Source organism: Cavia porcellus, unplaced genomic scaffold, assembly GCF_034190915.1.
Source record: "Cavia porcellus strain 051 isolate PalLab524CR breed Dunkin Hartley unplaced genomic scaffold, mCavPor4.1 scaffold_4, whole genome shotgun sequence".
Taxonomy (NCBI): domain Eukaryota; kingdom Metazoa; phylum Chordata; class Mammalia; order Rodentia; family Caviidae; genus Cavia; species Cavia porcellus.
In genome coordinates this window covers 58,907,394-58,916,869 of record NW_026947487.1, presented here as the reverse complement: position 1 = coordinate 58,916,869, position 9,476 = coordinate 58,907,394, and the positions used below count along the sequence as shown (strand labels likewise).

General features: G+C 37.4%; 1 pseudogene; it reads left to right on the top strand.

The window, feature by feature from the left end:
• Nucleotides 1-264: 264 nt before the first annotated feature.
• Nucleotides 265-9,262, top strand: LOC100729492 (protein PBDC1-like; annotated as a pseudogene).
• The last annotated feature ends 214 nt before the right edge of the window (nt 9,263-9,476 follow it).

The window sequence follows — 9,476 nt, the reverse complement described above, 5'->3', positions numbered from 1 at the left end:
TCTCTCTCTCTCTCTCTCTCTCTCTCTCTCTCTGTGTGTGTGTCTAGATGATTTTCCTTACTCTACTTTCAGGTTTACTGATCACTTTTACTACTGTTTTTCATCTGACATTAAATCTGTTTATTAAATTCCTAATTTCAGATATTATGTTGTTTCTAGTGTCCATTTGGTTTTTATTTAGACATTTTGGCTCTCAAACTGCTGAAGAACCACACACACAAAATAATTTCTGGGAAGGCGAAGCCACATTTTTTTGACTACAACATGGAGGGCATCTGTGGAATGGACGAACCTGTTTCCAGGGAGGTGTTATTTGTCACAGTGCTCTTCATCTCCCAGAAAAGTCTTATGGCAGTGATCCAGATATTGTGATGGCTTGGGCTATAAGACCAACCCAGCACACTGAAGTCTCTTACATCAGTTGACTCACAGTTTCTGAAACTCACCAAAGTGGATGATCAAATCTATGATCAAATCTATGCTGAATTCTGGGAGTATTTTTAAAAACACAAGATAAATGTGTTGGACTCAGAAGACTCAAATCAGAATCAAAGTGGAGCCCATTCTGCTTGAAGTTTAATGAGATTATAGAAGATTACAACTATGGTACACTTGGCTGCAACTGGATTGTTCTCATTATTACACAGGATTACAAATACTATCTTTGCCCCCAAGATACAAGTTTTTGTCATTAAAATTGCTCCAAGACAAGAAGGCTATAACAAAACAGTTTATATCAGTATTTGTGACAAGGAAGGAGAGAAAGGAGACAATGGAGGAGAGGATGGAGGAAAGAAAGGAGCTGACCGTGGTGGGGAAGAAGAGAAAGAGAAAGACAAAGCCTATAGTAGAGAAGAAAAATAAGGAGTCACTAGAGAAAGAGAAAAAGAAATCTGGCAAAAGAGGAGAAACACAGAATCTGACACATCAAACAAGCTGTGAAGCATCTCTGTGAAGTAGATAGGGAATAGCATTCTGCAGACTAAGACTCCAGCGAGGCTTGGGATACCACAGTGCTACCTTTGGTTCATTGTATGTCATGTCAGTTGAAGGACACTAGAAAAATGTCTGTCTAGCATAATAATTAGGAGCTACTCAGATCATTTCCTTGTATGAACTGATTTAAAGACTACTAATAAGGCCTTAGTTAATTGCTTGCTAATATGCTATTCCTTGACTCTCAGCTGCTGACCAAGTAAGAAGTTTTGTACATAAATTACTCTTGGTTCTTAAAAGAAGAATAAAAGAAATTTTCATTCTTAATTGAAATTCGCTATCTTTCCACCCAGTTTTTCTTTACCTGTCTTGCTTTTCTTTAACACATGTCTATGATCATTATTTTAAAATATGGGTTTGCTAATTGCAACACAGTGCTAACTTAGTTTATGAGTGCTTTTACATATGGCTTGCAAGCTATTTGGAAAAGTTTTGTTTTTGTGTGTGAATTCTGCATCATGTGACAAGCCAAGTTCTCTGCATGAATACAAATCCAGCTTTATGGAACAAATTAAGTTTGTAAACTGAGATACTCCTGCACTTGGATCATCTGTGGATCTATTTCTATTGTGTATTTTTTCTCTTGATTGGGAATCTCATGTTCCTATTCCTTCTCATCTGTCAAATTTATATTCAGTTCTAGATACTCATGTGAAGGAATTTAGAGACTGCAGTTAATACCTTCCCTCTCCATTACCAGAGTGTGGGTGAGGTATGGACAACTTTGATTCAATCAAAAATTAAGACTGGTATGACTGATTTAGTCCATCTCTGATTTCAATTATTTTGAAGGTGGAAACTTCTCTCCTATTATCATTGGCATCTTTCGTTCCAAGAGTTCCTACTGCTAGGCACATAAGACTATCAGTTATTTCATCAGGTTGTCCTACTGTGCTAGTTCCCAACAAAAGTCTTAGGGAAGAAATTTGATGGACAGAGAAAACATTCTTGAAACCAGCACACTTTGGTTAACTATGCTATCTTAACATAATTTATGCATACTAACTTCCCCCTAGTTCTTATTTTCAATTGTATCTATGTTCCCCAAAGACTTGATTTCTTTCTATTTTATTTCTTATGTTCATTTAAGTTGCTTCAAATGATTGCCAACTAAGACAGGATATAAACATACAAAAAAATGAGGTTGATCTAATGTTATTACTTTTATTATCTTTTTAAAGTACTCTTTGTATTATATCAATCTTTTAAAATTATTCTTTAATGGGATCCAAAAAGTATAATAAATATTATAAAAGTGAAAGGGAAGGAAAGTGCTCTAAAGAACATAACGGTATGTATAGTTTGTAAGATTACTAAATGTCTATTAGATCATTGAGCAGAAAAGATTGCACTGTCAATGTCTGAGTGTGTAGCTACTTTTTAAGCTTTGATTTTGTAACTTTAACAACTACTGTTAAGAAGAGGACAGTATGTAATGTATCAACTAGTGATTTTATGATGTTAATTTTTTTCTTGAATTCTGTATTCTACTTTTTTTCTTTTTTCTACTAGGTTTTTAAATTTTCTTTTCTTTCTTTAAGTAAAATATTTTTAAAAATTAAAAAATAAAAGTATTCTCTAAGGTCTTTAGTCTTCTTTAAACATCTCAGTTAATGCTAAATTTTTCAGTCAACCTTAGATTTTTCAGTATTATTATGAGGGCCCCCAGAGTGCGACAAGGACCAAACACAATTTATTCATAAAGTCTACAGTGAATGGGCAGTAGTTGGCTACTGAACTGAATTCATTTTTCTGAGCAAGTTCCTTAATGAGAAAAATGAAGGAAATAAAATGAGACATTTAAAAACTAATAGAAATCTTGACTAAAATAACTACTGACAAAGGGCAATTAAAGAACCCTTTTAAATTTTTTAATAGAAATAAATGAGAATATTCAAATGATAGGCACCAAAAGGAAAGAACATTTGTTAAGATTAACTATGGCTTTGCTCCCAATTATTTTCCCCAAATCAGGAACAAAATTTTCAGTTTTTAAAAGTTATTATAAATAATGATCCAAATGTTTATCAACAAATAAAAGTGAATTGGTATTTCTTCTTTTGCTTTGCGAGTTAAGCATTCTGTTATCATCATACATAGTACCACATTCCATGCAGAAGCGCATGCTGATGTGTTTAATGTTTCACTATATAGAGAAATGATGAAAAGTCCTCTAAACCGAAAAGACTTACAAAAGAGAGAAAAGATACTAATTGGCCCAGCCCACACCTCCAAAATCCTCTTTGAAACCATATTTTATGTTGTAGACGTTTCCCAGGACTTATACAGTCTGATAAAACTATCCCAAAATCCAGTGGGACTCTTTTAAAGACAAGTCGAGCTTGTCATATTTTTAAACTATACCCAAGTGTTCTCTAGCCAAGTGAAATTTTTGTCAGATTTTCATATCAAAGTAGGAAAAACTGGGATAGTAGGGGGAAGGTGGAATATACGGCACAAGAATTTCAAAGATCTTCGTAAGATTCCTAATGTTCCATGACTTCTTTGCCTATTAGAATTTAATTACAGTAACAAATGTGCTTCCTTTATCAGTAAATACTTAAGCACTCATCTGCATATATTAATAAGGGCTTCTAATGTTCAACCTCTGATCTAAGGTCAAATGCAGCCCTGAGCAGCTAATGACGTTGCTCTGCAAGATCATAAACTTTTAACATTAACATGTGATTTTTAGCAATATCGTCTTATGATTCTATTGTTCAGGGCTCCAGAGTGAACTATGCAGGCAACAATGGAACATAGTAGAGGACACAGCGCAGTGTTAAGTTCACAGGGATCAGGCAAATCAAACCCACATGGATCGCATGCACATGGCTTTATCACGTGGCAAGTAAAGTACAGTGAATATTACTAATAATATTTTACCCTACCTGCATGTGTGTGTGCCTGGAAAGATGGGCATGTAGTGTCATTGAACAGGCATGTAAATTTTCTTGTTGGATTATTAAACTTAGATTTCTTGTGTTATATCATAAACTCATTCAATAAGGTAAAATGTAAAAACTAGAGGAAGTTTTATTGCTTATATAATTAATTATATGTTTTATATGTGGCCCGAGACAGCTCCTCTTCACTCAGTATGGCCAGGCAAACCAAGTGGTTGGCCACCTGTATTCCATACACTTTCATTTAGATGCTTTATAAAAATCAGGGTTGTATTTCAGGTAAGTCTCCTTGCCACATTAAAGCAGTGTCACTGTTGAACACTGGTCCTGTACAATCAGGCCATCTTCTTGCAGTCAGATGTACAGGAGTGTGCAGGAGACATGTGGGCCAAGCTCGTAGGAGGGCTGAGCATTAGTGACTTACACCTACAGACCCAATGTTGGATTATTCCAGTCTGTCAGAAAGGTTCTAGTAACACTGCACATCAGAGGTGGCTGTGGCTCTGAACTTTTCTACAATATGACGGTGTCTCAGAAAGCCCAGTGATCCCAAAACCAGATACTTTTCTTCTTCCCTGCAATAAATTCTTTGGGAGGAGCAGAATTTTCCAGACCAAAAGATGTCCCGCATTAACTGCTCCAAGGACTGCCTGATGACTTTATGTTTATCTGACTATAGAAAGCCTTCAAAAGAAGACTTTCACACTTCTAGATAAAATAGTGCATGAAATAGTTGTTTATAAAAGAATCCCAAGTGCTCCTTCCTGGCAGGCATAACTACCCTTGGTAACAAAAGGGAAGAAATTTGCCTTTACAGTTCCCACTCCTCAAAGTGAATTATATTAACCTAACAAGGCTTCCGTCTATAGAGTTCTGCCTTAGCTCACTTCCCTTCCCAGTCTCTACATTCTCCTCGGGCAGTTCCATCTGGTTCCATCTGCTGGCAATGTGTATGGATACCCCTGAATCTGGCTCTCTAGCAGAAATCAAAGGCCTCAGCCTTCACACATGAGATGTAAACATCTCAAACTCACCGAATGAGCTCTTTGGTTCTATCAACTCATTACAACTCACACAGTCACACATGCTTCCCTTTCTGTATTCCTTATCAGTCCATGGTGCCATGGTCTCCTCATGGCCTGAGCCAAAAACGTGGGCATCATATTTCCTTCTTTGTTTCTATACATTTCTTAAATATCTCTGAAGAGACTTTCTCATTATCAGCCCATTGTCACTGCACTTTCTTACATTACTGTTGTCTCTTTCTTAGATAACTCCAATGACCTTTTAACCAGTTAGAAATCATTATATTGTCTTTCTTTAAACAGTCTTTATTCTGCAGTCAGAATGACCATTCCACAAAGAAAGCTGACTTTTCAACCACCAGGTCCCAACAATCTTTATGATACTTGTTCTGGTTTCCATAAGGATAATGTACGTCAGGATTTGTAACAAGTCTTCTGCAGAGTATTTCATCTTGATCCTTGCTTCTTCTCTCCTTTTTCTCCTCTCCGCATCCCTCATCTCCGTTCCTCTTGCTCCTATCCCCTCTCCTCTTTCCTCTTCTCTCATCTTTTCTCTCCTCCTCCTCTTCCATCTTCTTTTTCTCTTTCCCTCTCACCCTGCTCTCTCCCTCCTGTTCCTCCTTCTGTGTCCACCTCCTGACCTTCCTAACCACACTGTAATCTTCTCTCCTTTGCATGCATCACTTTTCTCATCCCTTTTGACAAAATCTTACTCATCAACATTGAGCCCCACTAAAAAAACCATTCATCCCCCCTAGGAATTTCATCTTAACGCCTGTAAACATCATGTTCCCTGGGAATCTGTCCTTGCTTTTATAAATTAGTGTGCTATTTCTATAGGCATTTATTTCCCCAAAGTACTTGCCCCCTTTTATTAATTATGCCAATAAATGTTTGTGAATTATGTACCAAACACTAGAAAAAAACAAGAAAAGATAAACTACAGTATCTTATATGGAAAATATAATCTAATGGGGACAGTAAATATCATGCAATCACTGAAATATTATTATTGACAGATATTTCATTGTTATGTGCACAAGAATGGAAGCTTTTCTAAAGTCAATAGCACATCTTCTGGATTTGTTTTCTGAGGCTTTTGTAGCAAGACTGTAGCCACAATCTTGAAGACTTAAAATAACCACAATGTATTCTTTCAGTTCTGGAGCCCAGGAACCCAGCAGGGCCACATTATTTCTGAAGCTCATAAGGGATAATCCTTGCCTCTTCCAGTCCATTGCTACAATATTGTTTATCTCATGGCCACTCCCATCTCTGCCTCTGGTCAGCCAGAAGATCAGCTTTCTCTTCTGTCTGTGGACCCATTAGGGAAGTTCCTCCTTTCAAAATCCAACATCCAATAGTATTGATGCTTTCATAGTGATTTTCACAGGCTCCAAGAGTAGGTCAAGGACTTTTTTTTCAGGGCCACCACTCCGGCCATTACACCTGTTTTCTTCACCATGCTTTCACATCTGGCTCTCAATTCATATTCATTGAATAAAATGTGAGTATAACCATCTTCCTAAGCCAATGCTGACCCAGAAGCCTGGTTTGTGGATGCTTTTCTTCCCTACATTGAAACTCTCCTGGCTTCTTCTGTATTTTACTCATGGCCAAGCTGATAGTTCCATCCAATTAAAAAACACAAATACAAGCCATAACAAAAGTGCTCCATGAGAAACATTGGCCAGTGCTATGGTCTGGATATGGTTTATCCCTAAGTTCATTTGCTGGAAGCTTGGCCCCAGGCTTTCAAGGTAACAGTGTTGAAAGGTGGTAGGATATTTAAGCAGTAGAACATAGTGAGTTACATTCCATTATGATCTGCCTGATTACTGCTGAACTGAATTAGTCCAAGAGTGGGTTAGATCCAGCAAGAACAAGGTTGTCCCCTCCTCAGTGTCTTGCTTCCTGTCACATGTGTGTTCTTGTGCACCCACTGTTCTCCCCCACCCCGTCTCTCTCGCTCTCACTCTCGCTCTATGTTATCTGCCAAGTTCATCAGATGCCCAGTCCCACACTCTCAGGATTTTCCAGCCATCAGATGAATCAAACCTCTTTTCTTTATTTATTCATCACCCAGCATTGGGTATTTTTTAAAGCAACACTAAGACACCCGGTAATAAAGTGTCCTCTGAAATGTGTCATCTGACCACATCCATGACTTTCACTAAGGGACTTTTCAAATTCTGGGCAGTGGTACTAACCTACCCTAGGTATACCTGTTAGGAGGCACGCTGTGAATTTTTTAAATTATAAATTGAACTGATATATATGTGTATATATATATATATCATCATGCACCAGCATTTCTAAACTATGCTAATGATAAATACTCTTAAAAAAAATCTTAGTCTAAGATAATTGCTGCATTAAATAATCACTAAATAATTGCTGCATTATCACTGGGCTTAACTATATATATATATATATATATATATATATATATATATATGTATATGTATATATGTATATTTCAAATTAGCACATTTTTATTTCTAATACACTTTGCATTTGACATGCAGGATAATTCAGACAACTCCAGTTGTACAATGGGACCCACAAGGACTGTGCTCAGGCCCTGTGCTGAGGGACAGTTTTGCAAAGGTTCAGAGTCACTTTCATTGACTTTTCTACATGGTCAGTATCTCTAACTCTTGTGATACTTTTCTGCATTTATGTGGTACATTTTACATAAATAATGATAGCGAATATGATGTTGAAAAATTGGAGCTACTTAAATTCTCTCTTCTGTAACCAACCAGAGTTTTCACTTAAGTACAAAATAATGAAAGAGTACCAATGACTAAAGTTAACTTTTTTGCTCAGTAAAAGAAAAATTTAGTTCATATATAAAATATTTTCCTGAATTGGAAAGTATCTTTTAACATTAGTCTTTTAAAGTCATTTTGTTTGTTTTGAAGCTAAAAGAACTTACTATTTTTGATTATTACCCCTTTACTATTGAAAATAGTGTTCTTATATGTAGAATGGAAATATTAATAATTCTCTACTTCATGTTTTTACAGACTGCAGATATACCACTAAATATAAGCTGTATAGATATAATAAATTGAAAATTTTTGGCTACTCGCTGTGTACCTGACATGCTTTGCATGCATTAGATTATCAAATTTGCATATATAATTTTATGAAGTAGAAATTTTATTATTACTTTGTTCCCATCTTATAGATAAGAACGGGGAATCACAAAGATGCTATGGAAGAAGATGTGATGAGAGTTATTGAACGTCTCTGAATTTGTTTCCCAAATGTAATATAGAAAAGACAGTAGCTACTCCACAGGACTGTTGTGAGGATTAAAGGATTAAATAAGATCATGTGTATAAAGCTCTGGACATGTAACTAGAGCTCAGTGAAGCGCAGCTTGTGATGATTTTTTGAGATGTGACTGAGCAGTACTGTGGGTAAAGACAGCTGCTCTCTAAGATCAACAAGGTGTTATATGGCAGAAAAGGGTGCCCTGCCTGACTTCGGAGTGCCTGCTTTTCCCACTGCCATGCTACCTCCCTCCATTTGTTCTAATTTGTTCTAAGAAAGAGAGAGAGAGAGAGAGAGAGAGAGAGAGAGACAGAGACAGAGACAGAGACAGAGACAGAGACAGAGAAGGAGGGAGGGAGAGGAAGAGGGAGAAGGAGAGGGAGAGGGAGAGGGAGGGGGAGAAGGAGAGGGAAAGGGAAAGATCCTATAGTGCTAAAAAGACTTTCCAGACTGGCCAATAGCAGTCTCTGGCTGAGGATCAGTGTCTGCCTACTAAGCCACATTTTTCCTTCCACACAGTCACCAGAGCCAACATAAAGGGAATCATCTTCTCATGAACACAGGGATCTTGCAGGATTCAAGGCTTGAAGCTATTAGGCAATGTCAGAAAAAGTCTAAACTAGAGAAGCTCAGGAGTTAGTACCACAAAAGAGTACTGAGGCTTAGGTATCTAGCTTTAGGGTGCAACAGGAATGCAAAAAGCATTTTTTAATTCATCAGAGAAAAGGTAACACAAAGTCCACCATCCTAAAACAAAGGATAGCACTGAAAGAGGGAGCCAGGGTCATTACTCTGGCTGTCATGGCTGGAACAAGGCAGCCCAAGCAGGACTCGATCTCTTCTCTTTTTATCTACTAAATTTAGTCATCGGAGACCTCCTTAAGTGACCTCAGTACCACATCTTGCACATCAGCTGCACAAGCCCACCAGAAAGAGCACCTCTCTAAAGGCAGCACCATCGAGCCCCAAGGCTACCGTTTAACATCCCAGCTCATCCACCCCAAAACCATCAGAGGGGGGAGCATGAAAATCCTCCTTTTCCGAATCTGAATTATGTGCCTGTCACTAGTGCAAAGGGTTTAGTGAGCCACCAGAAACTGCGTGAATTGAGAAAAGATCTTCTGTTGCTTCTGGAAGAAACAAAAAAGAAAACTGTACAAATTACAAGCAAAACAAAACCTTGATTTATTGCCAAATGTAGTGATCTTTTCTCAGTCACACCTCTGACATGAACCTCTGCTGACCATCTTGTTGATCCCTGTTG